The following is a 24,820-nucleotide window of genomic DNA, read 5'->3' as shown; positions in this document are numbered from 1 at the left end:
TTAACATCCTCTATAAAGCCTTCTGGTTTCTCTAGTCAGCAACTAGGTGGCATAATGGATAGAGTGTTAGGCTTGGAGTCAGAAAGGCTCATCTTCTAGAGTTCAAGTCTGGACTAAAACACTTATTAGCTGTGTGATCCTGGGCAAGTCATCAACTGTGCCTCAATTTCCTCAAATGTAAAATGAGCTTCAAAATAAAATTACATAGCACTCCAGTATCTTTTCCAAGAAAACCTCAAATGGGATCACAAAGACTAGGAGATGACTGAAAAGATTGAACAACAACATAAAGCCTTTCTAGATTTCTCTCATTAGGGATTATCTTCTCTCTTTAAGCTTATATAATACTTTGTTTTGTACCTCTCAAATGTGCTTAAGCATTCTTATATTATTGAAGGAGGTCTAGGCAAAACATATCATCCATTAATGAGTATCACCATGATACTCATTACATGCCTAGCACATGCTTATTGAACAGCTGATATAATTCTGTTTGTGTTTACCCAATCATCTTATCAGTATATAAAAGCAAGACTTTTATTATTTTAAGTTCATATTTCAAAACCATGTATTTGCAGGATTGTAGCATTAGAAGTTCAAGTGGTCATCATCTTTCCCAATCCCGTTATTTTATATCCATGGGAAAAGGAAGTCCATGATAAAGCATGTGGCAGCTTCTATAGTCAATGTAGCTCTTTTAATTTCAAGTGCATTATTCCTGCTACTAGGCCACATGGATTTAGAGTTAGAAGGAAGCTCAGTGCCCATCTAGATCAACCATTGTCAAGATAATTTTAGGGTTGTGACTTACAATCTAGATTTAATTGGTCATTGGGAAAAATCCCAAATAAAATACCCAAGTCAGTCTGAAAATTTATGGTAATTTAATTAATATAGAGGGAAGGAATTTAAGGAGAAGGAGGGAAGAGGATATAGGATTTGTCCTGCCTGGCCTGTTGCAGGGGGAGTTTAAAATTCCAACCTCTAGGTCTCTGAAGAAGATTAGAGGCTTCTAAGGGGATAAAGTTGGAAAAGTAAAGGAGGGACACTCAGCCAGAAACTTACCACCGAACTGGACAATAGCTTTTAGCCAAGCTAAGATGCCAAAAGGCCAGCACACTGCTATCAGCCAATTCTCTGCTGCAAAGGGTCCCAGAGAGAGGAAGTGATCCAAACATATAGATCTTTCATCGTTGTGTCTCCTCCTCTAAATTTTCACATCTATCAATCACATCAAAGGTTTTTCGCCAGGACTGCCCTTACTTTTAGTTCTCATCTTCTTTTGATTAGATTATATCTTTAGAGTTACTTAATACTTCTTTATATTAAGATCTTAAAATAGACTTAACTTAAAGTTCTAGCTTCACTATAAGGTAAGAGTTAAGTACTTTCATCATTGTTCAATCAGGAGATCACAACTTTATCTTCCCTTAAAGTAAGTCTAAGTAGGGCAGAATAATTTAAAGTTCCCAAGACATTTCTGATTTTGTTAAACTAAGTATCTTCATTGTTACAATCAGGAAATAGCTAAATCCAATCTTCACACCATCTCATTTCACATATTCGTAAATTAAACTGAGACTGAGAGAAGTTCAGAGGCTTCAATAGGGTAAATATCCAGTAAGTGTCTGAAGAAGGATTCAAACTAAGTCTCTCTGACTATAACTCTCTCCATTAGGATACCTAATTGCCTAAAATTTTATAACAGTAAGTTAATAGAATGTTTTCCAAATCATTGCATTGATCCATCTCATGTCTTTCCTAAAATGAATTTAAACCATAAACTTTCTTATACATTCACTAGGTGAAGAGAAACTCTCCTCAGAGATGCTCTTTTGGGCTATGAGACATGGGACTCATTCTTTGGCAATTCCAAGAATAAGCTGCAGGATTCACTTAATTTAGTGTTGCAAGGGAAAAAAGACACCAAAGTTGTTTGGTATAGTCTATTTTAATTGTAAGATCTTTCCCATGGGTAACATGCAAGCTTAAAGCCATTCCATGTTGAACATTGTCTTGTACTTAAGCAAAAAAATAAAAAATAAAAACTTTTCTAAGTGGACAATGAATAGAAAAACATTTATTGAATATGAACCAACAATGAATACATATACATTAAAATTCATGAGTTTAGATAACTTATGTTATGATTCTGTGTTCATGTAAAATTACCTAAAGAATTGAAGATATCTCACTTATGAGGACACCATCCACAATGAATGGGACTACCATAGGGTCTAAATTTGCATTTTGGACTCAGCTTGCTTTGGAAAAGGCAGAAAATTTCCCATAATTCTTGAACCCCAAGTTGACACCTTGAGAAGGCATCAATGTCCCAGAAGTAAAATTTGCTAACTTCAGGATAGTTGTTCTCTAGTCAGGACACGTGTAGGGACTTAAGTGATGACTTCCAACATGATTTCAAGTACATTTAGCTTTTACCTCCTGTAACTAGTCATCAGAAGATATATAAGATAACCAACTTAGAGTGGAATATAGGGGGTCTAGTCATTGGATCACTAGCTCCAGTGTCCAATCATTTATTTCATTTTTTAATGCTTCTCATTTGCCCTGTCCCCATGCATGTTTACTTTTGCTGACTATAATAGGTAGGAAATAAGAACATCAATATTTAACCTTCAAAGGGGGACTCATTTACTGGAACTCCAAGTTTATGAACTAAGGATATAAATCTCTGAGGTATTGCAATCTACATAACATAATGAAACCATATGAATGACTGAATTGCCTTTAACATTTGATTGTTTAAAAGAACACTTATTTACTTCTTTTTCTGGGGAAAAGGGCCTTTAAACAAATGAAGGAGAACACACTATTGTCAGACATATATAATGAAATTTATTTTTCAGAGTGGCCCTTGCTTTTTTATTTCTTCCCAGTCATGGTAATTTATATCAAGTCTGTCAAGAACCCAGAGAGAAAGTATATTTTACAGTTGTCTAAAGGTTTTTGTTATGCAAGAAAGGAATAACTTTCCTTTCTTACAATGAATTGGGGGGGGGGATGTGTGTGGGGGGAGGCAGGTTTCTATTCCTCAGTGAGAAGAGCATAGAAGAGAAATCTTCAAAGCAAAGATCAGTCAATGGCATCTGGGGACCAAGGTACACTTACATTGTGCACATTGATTTTCAGATTTTGATTATTCAGTTAACCAATGATAAGAAAATGACCCAGAATGGAAGTCCCAAACTCTTGATTATAATGCCAGTTCTGATGCTAACTAGACATATGAACTTGGGTAAATCTCCTGGAAAGACTCTAATGAGTTTCAGTTTTCATATCTTTTATATGTGAAGATTAGACTAGATGATCTCTAATATTTCTTATATTGCTTTCACTTAATGGATCTAGTAAAAAAATGTGCCTTGGGAACTCTAAGCATAGTAGTTAGTAAATATAACAATAATACCATGATGCAGGTAACTGCTTTCTGTAAACTGGAGTTTGTTAATGAGAATGTTAAATGAATGAATATGTATGGAATGCTTTTATTTTGCATATAGTAAATGTTTGTAGGGTATTTTAACAAGTTTACCAGTAATTACTAATTATAACTAGCAGCACATATAAAATTAATACAAGATAAAGCTTGCAATTTGGAATTTCTTACTTAAACTAATCATTCTTACTAGCTATATTTTAAATTCGATCATTCCTGAGCACTAATGGATTACAAGTGCCATCATAATATAATATAATAAACTTATTTTTAATGTTTTCACCCTCTAAATTTTTACGCCTTAGACAAATCACCAGTTACTCTACCTTGGTTATGACATTGTATTCAATAACTTCAAGAAAGGGAAGATAATCACATATAATATCTACTACATGTCAGACGCTGTTCTAAGGGTTTGAAACTATTATGTCATTTGTTTCTCACAAAATTTAAAGGTAGGTATCATTATTACCTCCACTTAATAGCTGAAGAAACAGAAACAAACAGAGGTTAGATGACTCGTCCATGGTCACACAACTAGTAAGTACGTAAAATTTAATTTGAATTCAAGCCTTCCTGATTCTAGGCTCAGGAATGTATCCACTTCACCACTGAGCTTCTTCCAGTGGTCATAGAAATAAAGATGACAGTAAAAGTCAGTAGACTATGATAAAAAAAAAAGGCAGGGAGAGCAATGTGGGGTTTTAGATGAAAAGAAAAAAAAATTCTGTGTAGAGTTTCTCTAATGATGGAAGCTTCCATCTTTCTCACATATTATTTTTGATGGAGTTACTCCCAACTTCCTTTGGCTTGAGACAGTTTTGGAAGGAACAGGAAGTGTTCTATTAGTTCTGAACCTCAAATTGACTTCTGATAAGAGTACTACTATCATTTCTTTTCTCTTTTCCATTCCCCTTTATTCCATAAAATTACAAATTACATACATAGACACACAAAAAGGGCAGAGACAGTGCATGTCTGTATGTACATGTGCAAACACATATGTACATGGCACATGAGGGCATGGGGTTAGAGAACAAGAGGAAAGAGGACATGATACCCACCCCCTACCCATCCAGTAGGGAGGGGGCACAGCCCCAAACATGGACCTTCTAGATAGAGGTAAGAAAGGATCCAGTAGTCACTGACAGATCTTTGGGGGAAAGGGAGGTGCCTACCCCAGAATTTATCCTAAGAGACCTTGTACTTATTGGGAATAAGGGGGGCGGGATCAAGACAATAGTAAAAAAAGTCAGTAAATTCCCTATGGGAGGGTGAGATTGAAAAGGTGTGGGGAGAAATAAAAGCAGTAAAGGGGGCAGTGAAAATCTCCCCCTAAGGTTCCCTAAACTTTAAGGGCTGGGATTACCTCTATTTAATGTTAAATTGGTGGGAAGGGAGTTATTCTATGGGATGATTACTCTACCCATCACAGTCCATACCTAGAGAGTGGAGGTAGAAAGCCTGTCATATAGGAAGAAAGGAGGGGGACAGAAGTTGGATAATGACAGTCTTGGTGGTTATGGTCACCTCTTCAGTTCAGGAGATTGTCTTTCCATTCCTAGACAAGCTGAGACCTATTATCACTAAAATAGGCTCTAGGATGATCTTTACCTCACTACCACATTCTAAAATATTAGGAATAAATGGGTTTCCTCCAAATGCCAAAGGAATGACTGAGGGATTACATCCCTCTCTGTAATCCCACCCCCATCAACACTTCTGATAGGACCTGAGAGTGGGGGAGGGCCCTCACCAGTCATAGAATCTGACTATTGGGAAGGGGAGTCCTCAGGGCCCTGTATAGTTAGCCAAGAGCATCCCTCAGTCCTTCTACCCTGGCCCGTTCCAGTAGCCTCATGCGGATGAAATTCCAGGAGATGTTGTGGCTGGTATTGGAATGTCTCTTGTGTCCACTCTTTGTCAAATGCTTCAGCATCACTCTCATCCAAATTGATGTAACCCTGCTGTTCTTCCTGGTCCCCAGTTAGGTGATTTCAGGAACACTGAGGGACGTTTGCCCTGTCTCAGATGTGATACCCAATGGACATCTTTTCTAGTCTGCTATCACAGTCCCTCATGGTGCTCCTTGTCTCCTGGATCCCATCTCGTGCTGAGCACATCTCAGATGTTTCTTGGTAGACTTTGGGAACATCATCATCCAGGTTTGAATAGGAAATGACAGTGGAGGATGAAAAAGTCTGGCAGTTGGCTCTGGTGTGATCTGGCTCTTATGTGATCAATATTCCCAAACATGTCATTCATCACCCCAAACATATCCATGAAGCCACCTGTCATTCCTAGCATCCCAAAGGGTGGGACAGCCCCAGCTTGTGTCCTTTGACTGGTAGGCCAAGCCCCTGGTATGCTCCTATTTGTGATGCTAAGGAAAGGGCTGTAGCCAAAGCCCTTCAACAATATCCAGCTCATATGTTGTTGATGAATAGCAAAAGGGCCCATGAGGAACATGGGATCCTCAGGTTCTCTGTCCCTCATGAACTAGAACAACTTGTTTTCCCTAGAAGGGAAAGGAATAAGGGCTTAGGGATTTACTTATGCTTATTCTTATTTTAAAAACTAACTATGCTAACTAAGTTACTAAACTAAAACTTAACCAAGTTCCCAAATCTTACTCAGCAAGCCCCCCCCCAAAAAAAACAGTTACAGCCAGAATCTGTTGTTAGATGTCCAAGCAAATCCTGATGTCCAAGTGAGACTGAATGATGCCAGTAGCTAGACACAGGAACCCTTCTTCAGCTCAACACCAGAGAAAATCCTCTTCAGATCCCTCTTCAGACCTTCCTCTTGACTTTCTCAGGAGACCACAAGAAAAGTCAGGTGGGGCAAGATGGAGTCTCCCCAGATCCCCTCCCTCAGGCTCCCATGTGACCCTTGGTCACATGCCACTGTCAATCATACCTAGTTTGCACTTTTCAATTCCTGTACAGTTTTGCAAATTGCAAATCTTTCCATCCTTTATCATAGTACCAGCCCTGATTCCTGGTGCTGTGGGGCCCAACACTCAGGTGCCCATCTGTCTGGGCCCAATTCAGGACCTGGCATAGACCTGCAGAATCAGGCTGGCTGGGTGCTCCCCTGGGACTGGGAGCACTTCCTTCCTTCCTTCCTTCTTCTTCCTCTTCTTCAAGCTCCTGCTACTGCCATCACAGCTGCCCCTAGCACAGCCAGCTCCCTACTATCATTTCTTGAATAAAATAAGTAGCTATTTTCAGAGGACTTGCTCTTTGACCAGGAAATATACAAGATATCTAACAAAGTGAATTCAAGGATAATTAACTTCTACCAGCTATAAATAATTATCAGAGCATATTTTGTGCATGTACACTTAAGGGGTTAAGAATAAAACTATTTCATGCTGAGCATGAAGTCTTGAATTTCTGCAGAAAGTTGTTTGTTTTAATAAAAATAAGATTTCAATATTATGAACAAATGAGTGAATTTAAATAAATGAATTAGTTAATACAGAGAACTTCAGTTATAGTCCTCAATGTGGTACTACAAAATTGTCCATGAGACCTGAGACAGTCTCACTAACTAAGAAGGATGCCATCCACTGTGACATAAGAGGGGCCACTAAAAATGTTGAAAATCTTAGAAAGATACTTCATTTGAAGTCAGAGGACCTAGATCCAGGATCCCATTCCACCAATTACTATCTGGGTGAATGTGGCCAAGTCACTTTTTTGGGCTTCAATTTCCTCACCTGTAAAATAAATGAGTTATAGGTAATTTCTAAGATCCCTTCTTGTTCTAAATCTCTAATTATATGAGCCTGTGACTTAATGTCAAAAATTTGCATTGTAATATGTTTAAATACTCATTAGAGGTTTAGATAAAAATAAACATGTGAGTGACATCCTTGTTGCTATTGAATCTGATTTCCCTCATATAAGGCAAATTATTATCTTTCACGAAGTTAGAATCAGATTTAATTGTTTAAATAATCTAAGATCTATCATATTATATGAGATTCCTTACTAAGGCATTAAAGCGCTTTTATATATTTATATTTTTAATGACTCTTTAGTTAACTGGATTGGATCCAACAATTGTATTCTACAATAATCAACATTTATACGAAAGATGTTTCATGGATTCTTCTGGAAGTCTAGAGAAGTCTTATCAACCTCTTCTTAGAATAATGTTTTCGAATGCACAAAATGAAATACATAGGATGACGAAAAATACGAAAATGTAATTTTCAAGATACTTAAAAAAATTCATGGACCCCAGGAAAATAAATTCATCCCTATTCAGTTCCGTTTCCAAAACCTATTATGATAGAAAGAAGGATATACCTATGATATCACATTGTATTATGGCCTGCCAAAAAAGTTAACAAAAAATACCCATTAGTGTAGTATATTCATTTACCTGAGCATATATGAAAGTAAAAATATAATACAAAGTGATGGTATGTTACCAAAATAATGCAACATTAATTGAAATGTTTAGTTATTTATGTGGTGGAATTGATTCAAAGGCAAGCATGTTTGCATCTGTCTATAACAAATCTGATACACTTAATTTACTAAGTCTCTTAATCTGTGGAAGTCAACAGGTATTAATTAGATTAATCATTTAGCAGAAGGAAAATTGAGACTCAGAAAAGTCTCTTGTTCATGATCACACAACCTGATAGTGTTAGAAGGGGTTTTGAATGATACTTGCTTGGATTTCAAGTTCAGTTTGCATTCTTATATACTGAATCACTCAATCTGTTGTAGTCTATACAATGACAGTATGAAACTTTCCCCTATTCTCTTTTTGACAGTTGCCTGATCCTTTAAACTTTTTCTCAATTCTAATTTCTTAAATTATCTTTTAGATATAATATTAGCACATTCCTCCCAAATGCATTATATTTATTAAATTGGTATATTAAATATTTTTCCTTAAAAGTACTACTATCCTCAGTCCCAAACTCTCTTGAATTTTTGTTTGTCCAAAAGTTCATAAATTTTATAATTGATTCGGTTTTTAAAAATGGACTATTTTGAAGAGGGTTGGAGAAACTTACTTTTTTAAATCACTGAATTTTTTACTTAAATACCCTACCAAAATATTCAAGTTTATAAGCAACTAAATAAATTCCTAAAATAAGCTCTCTTTGATGCTTCTGAAAACATTAGATTATATCTAAGAACAAGAAACCTATTTAAAACATGTCTTAATTGATTTTGTTAGTAAGATAACTACATGATATATCTAAATGGGAATCTAGAAGACATGAAGTTATTATATGACTTAGAATCAGCTATAGATTTTGAAAATGCCATTTGACTCCATTCTTCTTCAAACTACATATAAATGAGGCTTAAAATAAAATAATCAAAAATTAGATTTAAACTGAATTAAAAAATGTGAATGATATATAGTTAATTCAATCTGGATGCACTCTGAATTTTATATCCAATGTGTACAACAAAGAAATAGTTTGGCTCCTTAGGCCCATGTTATAAGTGAATAAGAAGCAGATAATTTTACTCATAAAATTATTTATTTTTAACACTCCTTTTAAAAATTAGTTCTAAATTCTCTCCCTCTTTAGTCTTTTCCCCATCTACTGAGAAGGTAAGCAATATATCAATTATACATGTGAAATCAAAATATATATATCATATTTCCATATTAGCCATATAGAAAAATGAAAAAGCAAGAAAAGTATACACCAGTATGCAATTGCAGTTAATCATTTTTCTCTTGGCATGTGGATGGACTTTTCCTTATGAGTCCTCCAGAATTATTTTGGATCATGGTATTTAAACAGAGTAGCTAAGTCTTTCACAGATGATCATTATGACAACATTACTATTACTGTGTACAATGAACTGGTTCTGCTCCATTTTGTATCAATAGGCCTCCTATTTTTCAGAAATCATCCCCATTGGCATTTTTTGTAGAACAATAACATTTCATCACATTATACCATGTCCTGTTTATCCATTCCTTAATTGATGTGCATTCCTTCAATTTACCATTATTTGTCACAACAAAAGAGCTGCTATAACTATTTATGTACATGGAGGTATTTTTTTTTGGTTGATCTCTTTAAGATACAGACCTAGTAGTGGTATTGCCGAATCAAAGAGTATGCATAGTTTTGAAGCTCTTTGTGTATAGTTTGAAGTTCTCTGGAATTGTTGGAACAGCTCACAACTCTATCAACAGTTCATTAGTGTATCTGTTTTTCCACATTCCCTCCAGAATTTGTCAATTTTTATGCATGGGAGGTGTTCTAATTTCATTGACATAATTAATAATGATTTAGAATATTTTAATGTTAAAATAGATCATTTTAATTCTCTTCCTGTGTTTTCATTTGTTTTGATTCCTGCTTTAAGATAAAAATATACATATATCTTGAAACCATTTGGAATAAGTCTTGGTTCTCCTTGTTCATTATTCTATGTATTGGTATCAGAGGAAGCCACTCTAGAGAGTTGCATTTAGGAGATCTAACCATTATATATCTGTGACAGTGATTATATAGTCCACTAAGATAGGGTTGTTTACTGGAGAATAGCTCTTTTCTATACATCTGTTTATTTTCATTGACTTATAAGAAAGCCTTTTTATTTGAACCATGTTAACTGTGTGCTTGCAAGGGGGAGCTGGTAACTGACATATGACTTTAGCAACATTGCTGAAATAGTACTGTTTACAAAACCTTTTTCATGTTCTCCTAGCTACCAGTGCCTTCACCCATCACCATTCTCTCTCCCCCATTTACCCTGCATTTGTTTTATACCATATCTCCTCCAAAAGAATGTAGTATTTTTGAAAGACTTTCATTTTTATTTTTGCATCCCTACAAACCATCATAATACCCAGAAATTTTTTTTCTTGAAGGCACTTAAAAATTCTGGTAGATTGATCAATTGATAGTGTATTAAATAGTTACAGTAAGTTAAAATTTCAGATTATTTAGCAAGCTCTAGAACTGAAAAATATCCTTCCCTCAGGTGCTTTGCATGTAGTGAAAATTTCTGATATTAGTTGTAGAAAAGAAGCTTTCATTGACTCAATCTAAATTTCAATCAAATTTTGGCTACTATTCTTGTAAGTAGGTTTTAGATAATCTTGGTTTTTGTGTGTAAGAATAACAATACTACTACTGTTACTACTACATTTCCAGGTTTGCAATGTAATATATGTTTTTTATATATTTTATATATATTTTTCACTTTACATATGTTATTTCACTGGGTTCCTATAAGGTAGGTGTGGACCCCATTTTCTGAGGCATAGAGACACTAAATTATCCCACAGAAACACATAGTAGGTAAGAATCAGAGATAGAATTTGAATTCTGGTTGTGCTGGATCCAAGTCCAATGCTTTATCCACTCTCTCACCTAACTACTATCTAAAATAAAATTATTATATTAAAAAATTCTTGAATATGATTAAAAGGAATAAATGAAAACTCATCTGACATTCATTGTATTCTTTTTTAAGGAAGGATAACAATTTAAAGAACATTTTTCTAGACCTTTTATACTTCAGTTCTCTTTAGCCTTGGCATTTTTATTTTCTGTGAGTGAGCATACAGATTTCTCCACATGCTGCAGCATATGACATTGGTTTTCCATTCCATTACACAGCAGAAGCACACCTAGTGACCCAAAAGCAGTAGTACTTTTAAAGTGGCATCATCAAATCCACTACAAGGTTTATAGAACCATACAATTTTAGAATTGGTATGAACATTAGACATCATCTAATTTAGGGATTCATAATCATTATTTCTTTATCTCCTTTACTGATTTCACGGTTTGGTGAAGTTTGTGGACCTTCTTCTCTGAACGTTGTTTTTAAAAATATAAAAATAAAACACATAGTTTACAAAGTGTAAGAAATTAAATTTAGGTTTTATGTTAAATATGAGAATTCTAAAGTAATATTGTGGTCACTGATTTAAAGATATTATAACTTAAGTCAAAATGACTTTTAGTAGCTTCATTTACAAAGAGGTAGAAAGAGTGAGAATGGAAATGGTAGCTAAAGAGACAGGATTTAATAAACCTACTAGTCCTTCTCTGGTGAAGTGAGGCTCAGCCCCAGAGAGACTTCCCCACATGTGGTAGTGTCTTCAGCTACAGTTCTACCAACACAGCCTCCTCCAAAGCCTCAGCAGAGATCTCTGGAACCAGTCTCTCCAGAAGCTAGGAAAGGAAGGCCAGCTACTCACTTACTCAAGACAAACCCCAAAGGAGAAGACAGAAGGGCAAGTCTCAAGGCAAAGTTCTCCAACACTGAACTCCAAAGGAGAAGATCCAGGAGCAGTCCTCCAAGAAGCAGTCCAAGAGCCAAAGTCCAAGATCTAAGGTCTAAGCTCTAAGTTCCTTCAACAGGAAGCTGAGGTCTTTTATAATCCTTTTTCCATGTCACTTCCTGTTCTCAACTCCTGAGGTCTTTTATAATCCTTTTTCCAAGTGTTCCATGAACACTTCCTGTTCTCAACTCCTTGGAATCAGTAAACAGCCAGCATAGAAGGTCCATGCACGAGAATAACTATACCTAACAAAATAAAAGGGGGTCTCAAGCCCTCACTCATCACTTACTTACACTTAATTTAGATATAATATTTGCAGGGTTTTGTCACACAAACTAATGATACAAAGTGTAGAGGAGATAGATAAAAAACAGAAATGACCCATATTTATAACTCAATATTTACAGTGGCATTTTTTTTAGTAACAAAATAAGGAGAATGAAGAGGAGGAGGAGAATAGAAGGAATACAAAAACAGAGAAATATTGTGAATATAGATTTCTTCATTAGATTTTATCTGATTTTTACTTTAAAATTTTAGTAATGTCTTTATGATTTTTTCATAAAACATTTTGTCTATATGCCTTTCTTCTTCCCCAGAATCTTATCTTGTACACTGAAAGAGTTAATTAATTTTTTTAAAACCACTAAAAATATTGCTACTGAACTCAATAAACAATATTGAAAGCATGAATCAAATCCTAGAGTATGTAGCAAAGACATAAAGTTGTTATTTATGCTGGTTTTATTTAACTTTTTTTTTACATTATTATTGAACTCATAGTGAATAATGTTCCTAGCATTCATTGGTAGAGGTATTTCTTCATCTGTAACTTCCCTTTAAAGAAATTACAGATGCAATCTCTGTCCCAATTTTAACATACAGATATGACAGTTTATTCAAACATTCCCCAAATGATTTGGCACCCATTTTGCTTCCAGTTTTCAGCTACTGTAAAATATCCTATTAATATTTTCATAAATAAGGGATCATTGATTTTAGCTTTGATATATTTTTATCCCTTAGCTATTTAAAAATTATTATTTTTCATTCTTATACCCCTTATATTTATTATTGCATACCTCTTCTTCCTTCTCCTTCCCAAGGTAATTTTGTAATAATAAAAAATAAAAAATGGAAAAAACAGTCCAGCAACAATTAAAAAAAAGATTCTAATATTTATATGGCCTTCAATAGCCATAGATACATATGTCTTCAAAGAATGACAAGAAATGTTTTCTTCTATTTCTGATTTGGGATAAAATTTGGTCATTTTTATTTGATTATATTCAGTTTTGATTGTCTTTTTCTTTACATTTGCAGTGGCATTATAAGCATATTGTTTCCTGGTTTTGTTTAACTTAATGTCTCAGTAGTTCATATAAGTATTCCTATGTCTATCTGTATTCACCACATGAATAATTTTTAATACTATAATAGTGTTCCATTACACTTATTTACAGTTTTTTAGAAGTTCTTTAATTGATGTATGTCTACTTTGTTCTTCAGCCCTGACCACTACAGAAAGCACTGCTCTTTTTTTCATTTATCTCCTTAAGGTATATGTCTATCAAATAGTCAAATAATATGAGCATTTTATTCACTTTTTCACATAATTGCAATTTGTTTTCTAGATTGTTTGGATCATTTTCAAATCCCCTAAAATGGCTATTTCTGGGGAGAGAGGGAGAGAACATGCATCACAAAATGTCAGAAAACAATTATTATAAAAATTTCCAACACGTAAGCTAGGAAAAAAAGTGACTTTCTCTTATTTCACCTTTGTTAGTTTATTTACTTTGAGATAAAAACTGTGGTAGAGGCAGTTATGAATCAATTGTTAGAGCACTGGGCTTGGAATGAGGAAGACATGAGTCCAAATCCAGCCTCAGATACTTTCTTAGATGTGTATCCTTTGGTAAGTCACTTAACCTCTGTATGCCTAGGAATTTTCTAGGTAACTTAGTTGATATATTTTTGGTCTTGGAATCAGAAAGTTCTGAGTTCATGTCTGCCTCAGACACTTACTTGTTGATTGATATTGAGCAAGTCACTTCACCATTCACCACCTAACAAAAGAATAAACTGCATTTGTTAGAAAAGGAAATGACAAACCACTTCAGTTTCTTTGCCAAGAAAAATCCCAAGAATAGCTTTGGTCTATGGGGTCATGTAGAGTTGGGCATGAATGAACTACTGTTGAGTGTTGAGTGATGACATAAAACTTGGAATTTTAAAAATCACATTTCTTTCATTAGATCATTTATTTATTATTTTATGTGATTGTTAGTTGACAGTTATTTAGAGAAGTAGTTATTTATGTTGTTTGACTACTTGTCTGTGTTCATGACATTTTGACATTCTTAGAAATGATTTTTAAATAGTATACTATTTTTCCCAATTTTATGTAAAAACAATTTTTAACATTTGCTCTAAAAAATTGAGTTCCAAATTTTCTATCTCTTTTTCTCCTTTGCCTCTCACTCCCTGAGTAAGTTATTTGATATTTTATACATATTTTATCATGCAAAACATTTTTCATATTGGTCATTTTGAGGAGAAAGACATATAAAAATGAGGAAAATAAAATGGAAAATAGTATGCTTTGATATACATAATTACTCTATCAGTTCTTTCTCTAGATTTGGATAACTTTTTTTGTCAGAAGTCTTTTGGAATTGGATTTATCAAACAAAAGATTATTATGGTTATTGACTATTATGTATGGTGTAACTAATCTATTTCAATGATCCACACAACTCTTATTTCTTAGACAATATCAGATTGTTTTTGATGTTTATTACTTTCCAATACAGTTTGAACTTTAGTATAGCTAGGCCACCTTCCTAAACAATCTAAAAAGTTAATTCTCTTGATATTTTTGAACTTTTGTTCTACCAGATTAATTTTTATTTCTTATTTCTTCACATTTCTTATATTAGTATTTCTTATTGTATTGTTCTATATTATTATTTTGTTTTTCTCATTATGGTTTGTATAGCACTGAATAAGTAATTTAATTTAGGTAGAACTGTCATTTTTATTTTATTGACTTGGCCATATCAGCTATTATTAGGTTATCATAGTTTCTCTATTGTTCTTCAATTTTTCCCTGAAATTCCTGAACTTTTATTCCTTCAAAAGTATTTCAAAATATTTTAATTCATTTTATTGTTTTTTTTAAGGTAGAGGGCTGAATCTATGGTTTAATTTATTTAACTTCTTTATAATGTCATAACCTTTCTATGAATATTGAATATCTCTCCAATTGTTTCTGTATTTATTCTCTAAGAAAGTATTTCTAAATTGTTTTTGTTCTTTTTGACGACAAACTTTTCACATTTTTGCAAATAATAGACATTTTGAATAGAATTTGAATGAACTAATGAAAAATGCACTTATTAATTGCATACTATATACAAGACACTGTGCTAAGTACTTCTGTACAAGTCAATCTAGTAATACAGACTCTTCCTTTATATTATTTACATTTTCAGAAAAAAATAATGCCAAGTCTATTAGTGGTCAGGAGAGCATGTTTGGGTACAAAGTCAGAAAGTTGGTGTCATGGGGCAATTATTTGATATTTCCTTTCAGGAATGAAAGTGTAAATTTAATTACTATTCTCAGAGGTGTAGTAGTGTTCTCAATAGCAAGTGTGAAGATAGGAAGAGGACTGAAGGTTTTGGGGAAAGTTAGTGAAATGAATTTGGGATATGGTGAGTTTAAGTACAGAAAATTCAATTTGATATGTTCAATAAGCACTTTTAGACACAAAGGTGAAGGAGATACCTTAAGGCTCTACTTTGTACAAACCAGTATGCTCATTGCTGTTAAGACTAACCAATGAAGACAAAATATTGTTAAAATTTGGTTATGGAAAATGTGTATAAAATATCTTATAATATGTCACCTAATACTTAAAAAGGAATTTCACCCATATTTATTTATAAAGGAATGAAGTCAGAAAAACAATTATTCTATATCAATATGATTCATCTTAACTATAATAGATTAATGAATTTTTAGTTAGAGTATTCTATTATTGTAAGGGAGCCAGACTAAAAAATACTCATTTATCATTATTTTTGTCCTCTTTTTTGTGATGGTCCCACAGAACAATTTGTCTTCAAAGAAATTATTTAATTGTATTCAAATCCTGGAAATTCCATTATGGTATATATATATATATATGCATATATATATATATATATATATATATATATATATAAATTGTGCATTCAGTTATACTGCATATGCTGTCAAAATATATTATGGAATGATGACAAAATAGTGAAGGGGCATTTCTGTCTCTTCACACATGCCCCCTCTTTGTGTTCTATTGCAAGACAAAAAGTTTAAAGATAGATATTATCATCTTCTCCATCTCAGTTAGAAAAGATTCCTTAGTAATTTGAATCCTTTTATTGGCATTGTTCCTTTTCCAGTTTCTTTTTCAAAGATATTTTCAGTGAGCTTGACAGATTTCATTGTTATATCATATGCCTAAGCTTTCATTCCTCCATTCTTCCTAGTTGACATCTTGCCCTTGCGATAAGTTTCTCCTCAGGGCCACTTTTCTTTCTCCAACTGTCAGTCCCCAATATATCAAGATACAAAATTCAGACATCATTTTAGCTTATTTATCTATAACCATTATGGATGAACAATTTTGCAGAAGAAATGGAGTAAAACATTGTCAGAGAGTTACATGCCTGGGGAAGAGCAAAGACTGAATAAGCAAGAGGAAGGGATAAATGATAGCCCACAGACTCCACTGGTACCCACAAGATGCCAAGAAACATAGAAGAGTCCCAAACCTACTCCTAATAATTGTGAATGCATTCTCTGGAAAGCATTTATAGGAGAATATGGACAAGAGTTGTACAGCATGAGGAGAAAGGCAGGATTAGTTTGCTATCTAAACTGATGGAAGTGATATCTACATTGATATGATAATAGGTTGATCAATATATGGAAGTGGTCGCATTAAGTGATTTTGGAATTTTCTGAGATTATTAAAAGGTGAAACATTTTCTTGTGGGTCTTTTCCATGAGTAGTGGCCAGAAATAATTGGAGTGAAATTCTTATTTTTAGTTTGCACTTTACTCCTGGATCATTTCTGAGAAGTGGAAAGAATATTATACCTATTTTATCATGTGATCTGATTCTTTTAAATCCAGTTAATCTGCAATAACCAGCATTCTTCATATCAGGCTTAACAAATAATTAATAAGAAATATTATACATTGTTTGAATGCAATTTTGTTGAATATATGTTTATTGAACAAAACAAACTTGGTGGGGAGAGCTTTCAATGGGACAGGAAAAAGATAAAGCAAAATAAAAAGATTTGCTTTTCACTTATGTTATTCAGGAATTTTAGGTTCTCAGAAATTTCTGTAGACTGTCTGATTAATCATAATGCACAAAGGCCAAAAGGCAGTGATTTGGGATATGATGTGCTTGTTATCTTTCTTTCCAATATTTCACAGCTACTTTAGCTCTAAGCATAGGGGACAGAGGGGAGGACAAACCTGTCTTTGTGTTAGGCCCAATCAACTTGGAAGCTTAGGTTCATTTTTACCCTCTGGGCTGAGACTGTTGGTTACACCAGAAATTCCTTAAACTATATGTTTTATTTTATACTCAAAACTGACTTGGTCTCCCGAGGTATTTTGGTTTGGTTTCTAATCCAAGTCTTATGGCAAAAAACGTGATCTAAATAGTACTGAGGAATATGAAAATGGCAACTGAGTAAATGTTAATTGGCTTGATTGGATTCTCTTTTGGGTTTTATGGAACTATGGCTGCGAATGGAATTTTATTGATCAGTATCTATGAGGAAAAGCAATGTGATATATTAGAAAAATTGGAAAATTTGGAAAATTTGGGTTCAAATTCTGGCATTTTTCTGGTTAAATCAGATTAGTCAGAACTTCAGTTCTTTCAGTTTCTTTTTCCATAAAAATTGAGCAATAAAGGAAGATATACTTCCTGCCCCACAGAAGACTGCTGTGAAAACTCTGTAAAGTCGATTATTATGCTCCTCTACATATTTACATGTGGAATAGCATGGCATGGATAGAAGTCAAGAATTGGAGTCATGAAGGGAAAAGAAATGATTAAGGAATAAGCATTTGCTTGTATACAAATGTTTATAGCAGCTCTTTTTTTTGTGGTGGTAAAGAACTGGAAACAAGGATTATCCATTATGTTATTTTCTATGTGAAATTTTCAGTAGTGTAAGTAATCTTTGCCTTCTTTTACAACATAATGAACATGTAAAATATATTGTATAAAATACATCTACAACTTTTATGATATTACCTGCCATCTTGGGGAGGAGAGAGGGTTGGGAAGAAGGAAGAGAACATGCATTGAAAAATTTCAGAAAACAATTATTAAAAATTGAATCAACATGAAAAAAGGAAAAGAAAAAAAGAAAAAATGAATTTAAGTGTTTATAAAGAGCCTATCTGTTCTAGGTACTGAATAAGTGCTTTTCACAAATATTTCATTTGATTCTCACTTAATAACCCCATTTTAAATTTGAGAAAATTATGGCAAATAGAGCTTTACATATCTTGCCTTAGGTTACACACTTAGTAAGTGTCTGAGGTCAAATTTAAACTGGGGCCTTCTTGATCTCAGGGCCACCATGCCAACAATTGCATCAGGAAGAACTAAACTCAGTTCATGTCCTGCCTATTATACATACTAGCTTATGATCATGTGTAAGATATTTGACCTCTCAGCATTCCTAGCAACCTTCTAAAACTATTATTTTAAATGAGTTGCCATTGTGCAATAACCTCATCACTAGAAATTCCTAATATCTCTGAAATCATAGATCCACACAAATTCTCCCCCACCTCTAAAAAATGGAAGAATTTAAAAATAATAATGTTTTGTGCACTTGATATAGAGAAATGCTTTCAGAGCTTTATTAGGGATTTGGTACATAGTGGGCCATTTTCAGGTATACAGAAGCAGTAAATAAAACTTCTAAGGGAATTAGACTATAGGAAGTCATTTACTTTTATTTACTTTTTAACTTGGTTGGTCAACTTATGATTTAGCTTATCTCAAAGATGAGCTACATCCATTTCTTAGGGTAATATAATGGAAATTTGAGATTGGAATAAACAGATGAGAAATCCAGTGGTTACCGATTCATTGGAAATAGAAAGTCCTAGCAATCAATGCTGCTTCATTTAGTATAGTTGCAGTTACTCTATTTTTCGGAGCACAGCAACTCAATTCAGCATTGAATGTTTATTAAATAGCTCTTTTGGACAAGGCATTATACTTTGTTATAGGAATAAAAAATGAAATTGAATGATTCCTTCATTCTAGAAGTTTACTTCTATTAGTTGGGACAACACATGCTCAAAAAGCAGTATGAGATATTAAAATGTGATAGAAGCAAGGCTGAGTCCTTTTCCCTGTGGCTTCCAGCTTAGCATCTTGGACAGAATATTAGAAATTATATCAGAGAGACCCATTTCTTGTCTCAGACATCCAGTAGCCATGAGACCAAGGCCAACTCACTTAACTTCTCTATGCTTATGTTTGTGTTGTTAGGATCAAGCATTTTGTAAACTTTGTAGCTCCATATAACAACAAGCTATTATTATAACTTTGACTAGTACTATTATCATTACTATCATTTATTAGGATAATATTATTAAAACTAGATTCTGATTAGTACAAATAATACATTTTGTAAAGTGGTTTCCTAATTGAATTCACACTGTATATTTATTAGACTATAACCGAATAGCATATTTTACATGATTAAAACTTTAATACAAATTCAAGTAGATGCATTTTATTACTACTATTACTACTACTTCTATTACACTACTGTATTTCAGCAGCTGAATATTGATGGATCATAATTCATGTTCATTTTTAATATGTATTTTAGAAAACATAATTGCTATTTTCTTGATGATGTGACTATTATTTAGGGATAATTTAGTTTCCTTATATGTTTAGCATGTGATAAGAGTATAGAGACTTAGATGTGGCAGTATATTAACTGTATTATAGCCGCTTGCTCTTTGGAATCACATCCACCTAGGTTTGTCTTTTATTTTATTTTCTAAAATTCTTTTTTTCTTTTCTTATTTTCATGTAAAACACACTTCCATATTGGTCATTGTTGTAAGAGCAAAGTTGTAAAAATCCAAAATAAAACCAAAAGTATATTGATGTGAAAAATGACTCCAATAGCTCTTTCTTTGGACGTGGATAGCATTCCCCATTGTAAGTCTTTCGGTATTGTCCCAGAGCATTGCGTTGCTGAGAGTAGCCAGGTTTTCACAGTTTATCATCATACAATATTGCTGTTAACATGGACAATGTCCAACTGGGTTTGAAAAAATGACTAAATTTTAGAAGAAATATTTGTTGAATTCAAAGAACAAAGTATAATAGGACTAATGTGAGGAAAGTGATCATCTTGAATTCTTCTACCCTAGAAACTTCTCAATGCAGAACATTTAAAAATGTCACCCACTTGTTGACATTCTTCCCTTCAAGAAACATATCTAGATTAAAAGGGATCTCATAACACTATTTGTTGTTATGTCATTTTCAGTCATGTTTTTGTCTTTATGACTCCATTTAGGGTTTTGTTTTTTTTTGGCAGAGATACAGGAGAGGTTTACTATTTTCTTCTTGAGCTCATTTAATAGATGAGAAAACTGAGGTAAACAGGTTTAAGTGACTTTCCCAGGGTGACATAACTAGTGTCTGAAACCAGATTTAAACTCAGGAAAAGGAGACATCCTGACTCCAGGCCCAGCCCTCTATCTACTGTACCACCTAGTTGCCAATTTTAGATTTGGTCTTCAGCCCTTTTAGAGTATAATGTTAGGAAAAATTCATTTTATTTTATTCTGTTTTTCTGAATGTTCATCAAAACTCAGTCTTCTAGAGTTAGAATATCAGTTCTTCACCAGACAAGGACACCAAAATCATTGCAGTGGCCCATCCTAGGATGCTTAGATGATAATGAAGTGATCCACAATACATGGGGTCCAGCTCAGCACATGGTGTTGCTTTCTGATGATACTATCAGAAAGGGAGCAACATATCCCCAGGAGATCCCTGGCTTGTCACACTGTATAAACAGTCTCAGAAACATCATAGCCTAAATTCTGCTTTGCTACAACACAGAGAGTGAATAAATTAGAACATTTCAAGAAGAATTTCTTAGAAGAAACTGCTATGAATGACCATTGCTGTTCTTTCTTATGGAGCTAATTATGCTTTTCCATACAGACAATTCAAAGCTAGACAAAAGCCAAGAAAAACCTTCTAATCAATACTTCTGCAATTTTCAAGGGAAGAAGACTTAAAAAATGAGTTTTGCCTCTAAATTTTTGATGTATTCTATAAAAATAGCTGCAGTATTATAAGATTAAAATGGATTATTATTTTTGCTGCCCATTTGGCCTCATTATTTTTTTAGAAGAATGCTGATTTTTTTTTGTATGAGAAAAATGCAAGGTATCCTGTAGTTTATTTTGAAGTGAAATTTGTCGATTTTGTCTTTGCTCCTGTCTTTACCAAAAATCACAACAATTTATGTTTGTTTTATTTATTTCTTTTGTTTTTACATTACAATTATTAAGAGATTATCTGAGGGATAATTTATATAACCAAATAAACCAGTTACAGAAAACTAATATTAGTGACCAAAGCATACGATAACATTCCACATCTGTAGCACCCCAACTTTTTCTGTTTTTTATTTAATAAAAAACTATTTTTCATCTTCTACCTCCTACCCAACTGAAATAAAATAACAAAAGAAAAGCAAATTTCTTATACAAAATATACAGAATCTCGCAAAATTAAATGCCAATGGCATTTAATCTTTCTGTGCTCTCAATTTAGCACCTCTCTATGGAGATGTAGATAGAATTTTTCATCATTTATCCTCTGGAATCATGGATGGTCATTGTGTTGAACATAATTATTACAGTTTTCAAAGTTGTTTATCTTTACAGTGTTATTATTATACAAATTATTCTTCTGAGTCTCATTTTATTCTTCATCAGTTTTAAAATTTTATCAGAATAATTCCTTTAAAAATATTGAATTTATGGCATAAAGTATTATTTTGGTTCTGCTCATTTCACTATGTATCAGTTCATATAAGCCTTTATATTTATTTTATTTATTTTCTATATATTATTTCTATTTTATTTATCACCTATTTCCTCATTTTTATAGCACAATAGTATTTTATGATATTCATATAGAGTAACTTATTCAATTGTTGGGAATCCTTTTAGTTTATATATTTTTCCCACTGAGAAAAAAGGTTGCTATAAATATTTATGTCTACGTTTAACATTTTCCTAGTTCTTTGATGTGTGCGTGTGTGTACTTCTGCTGTTTGCATATCCCTATTTATATTATACCTGGGTTATTTAATATGTATGATTCCAAATTGTTTTCCAGAATGATTGTATCTCTTCATGGTTTTAAAAATAGCTTATCAACATGACTGTATGCCTACAACCTCTCCAACATACATACTTTTTCTCTTTTGGTCATTTTTGCCAATCTGACATATATGATATAGAATTCCAGAATTTCCACGGACATTTAAAAACAGGGTCAACTCTGTTCTTCTTGGCCAAATTTATAATTTTTTAATCATTTCTCATCTTAAAATTTTTAATAAGATTTTTATTGATGTGTCCAAAGGGATACCATAATACAAATACAAGTATTATAAAACAAACTAATCAATAGTCACCTCAAAAAAGAAACAACAAACCCAGAGATCTGACATGTACAGTTAAGTGTTTTTGATGCTATGGTTTTTTGCTTGTGAAAGGTAGCTCTGTTTAGAACATTTTCTATGGTAGTCCAATTTGAGAGAAGGTGAGGCCTATGTTTTTCCTTCACCAGATTTGCCAAACTCCCATAGTTGTGTTGGAAGCGTTATGCAAGCAGACTCTTTATACCTGAAATGGAAATGTTTGTGGAGAACCTTGCTTACTATACTTGAGGGGAAAAAAACCTAAAGAACAATTTCCTACTCCCACCATAAGACTTCTCTCTTATGACACTTCTGATTTCTATGTCACAGTTTTAGGCATTTCAAAATTCAGTAGGTTAAGAACCCTAAATTTTGCTAATTTCCCTGTAGAAATATAGTAAATATATGCTTAAGAAGAGTAAGACCATGAATGAGAGTTCGAACCATTTAGCACTATAAATTAGACAAACTCATAATAATAATCTGATGACAAGCAAAGTTATTTTTGTCTATAGAAATGTTGTGAAATAAGAGTGAAATTGATTACTTATATTTCTGATGAAGGGTCTTAAACTGAGCATTGTTGAATCTTCTAGGACATTAATAACCAAGAGCTGCTTGAAATAACCATGGCAACAAACAGTGGCTAAGTACAGTACAATCACCCTGATTACCATAGAATTAGCACAAAACAAATGTTTATTCTTTTCCTAAATAGATGTATTATGAGAAAGATAACAGCTTCATATCCATTCTAGATTACACACCAGTTGCCCCCAAACCAATGGCAAGACATACTCCCAGTTTGGACTTGTTAGGGATGATTTTTTTTTTCTCTAAAAGAGGTATGGGGCTGCTGGACGTTTCTTGATATGTATTTTCTTTTTCTCCCTTCCCCCTATACAATGAAGCAGAAAACATAAAATATAAATTGATTCATTGATTACTCTACCACTGATAGAAGAGACGTGTCTATTGATTGCAGGGACTTTGGATTTCACCTTTGAAAATATGCCTTGGAGCTTTAGATTCCAATGGATATCTAAAACTTTATTTTCTTTGAAATCAGAAAGATTTTGATTTGTTTAGTATCCAAAGAGCAAGATGATGAAATGGCTTATTTTGTAAATGGTTTGCTATAAATCCCAAATCAAAAAAGCCATGTATATGCAGTTATATACAGCACATATATATATAGTACATATATGTGTAATGCATAAATATACATATGTACTGTACCAGTACAGTACATATGTATGTGTACCTATCTATTCATCTATCTATCTATCTATCTATCTATCTATCTATCTATCTATCTATCCATCTATCTATCTATGTAGACAGAGAGACAGAGACAGCAATATGGAGACGCAAGGGAGATCCAAGGTGAACAGAAGGATGCTCAACTCCGCAAAACTCTATGGATTTCTTTTCTATATCTGACAAAGAAATGTACATGGTAACTATCTTGATGCCCAGCAAGTTAAAGCTGAAATCTAGTCACAGCCTATCAGTTTCACATCATTGTGAGGCATAGTGACAGCTGGCAGTCGGCTGTTTTCAAAAAACCCTTTTACAGTATACAGCACCATGCTTCGACACACGATTGAAGTAATTAGCTGCCGAGCGGCTGAATGTACCCCGCAGAGCACTGGTGCCTCGTCTGACACATCTGGGCACAGAAAGTAATTGAAACAGCTGCTTCTGCCCATATGGCAGCAAAAGCTGGTGGTAGAGAGCCTGCTGCCTGGGCTGCACCAACCTCAGGCAAATTAGCCATCATTAATCCCAGAATCTGACCAGCATACGCAGAGCCACTAATCAAGACATCTGGGGAAGGGTGTGTGTGTGAGAAGGGAGACTGAGGAGAGGGGCCCTTTTAAGATTTCTAAATGGCATCCAAGTTAAAACTAGTAGTCCCCCTCCTCCTGCATACTCTTTCTCAACCTGCTTGATTAAGACCTCCTCTCTCTGCTGGCGCCATTCATTAGGCTATTACGAAAATAGCAGGACAAATTTCTGAAAGTGTCACCCTGATATATACACATGTCTGGCATCATGTGAGATTATAAATAGCTACCTGTAAAGTGAGAACCTGGAGTATTTTTACATCTCGGTGGATGTGGCACTGAAACCCAGGGAAAGGACTGTAACACAACACCCTGCTTTGAGAATAGACACTAGAAGAGTAAAACAGCAATGAGAGTGGGGAGCATCTGGCTCTCAAAAGTTGGTCTTCTGCTGTTGTTGTTGTTTTTGTTGTTTTTAAGTA

General features: G+C 33.7%; 1 pseudogene; it reads right to left on the bottom strand.

Moving 5' to 3' along the window:
- Positions 1-5,105: 5,105 nt before the first annotated feature.
- Positions 5,106-24,140, bottom strand: LOC100619634 (myeloid leukemia factor 2-like; annotated as a pseudogene).
- Positions 24,141-24,820: the final 680 nt, after the last annotated feature.

This window comes from Monodelphis domestica, chromosome 1 (assembly GCF_027887165.1).
Source record: "Monodelphis domestica isolate mMonDom1 chromosome 1, mMonDom1.pri, whole genome shotgun sequence".
In the NCBI taxonomy this organism is placed as follows: Eukaryota; Metazoa; Chordata; class Mammalia; order Didelphimorphia; family Didelphidae; genus Monodelphis; species Monodelphis domestica.
Note: the sequence above shows the minus strand (reverse complement) of the source record. Positions and strands in the feature narration are given on the sequence as shown.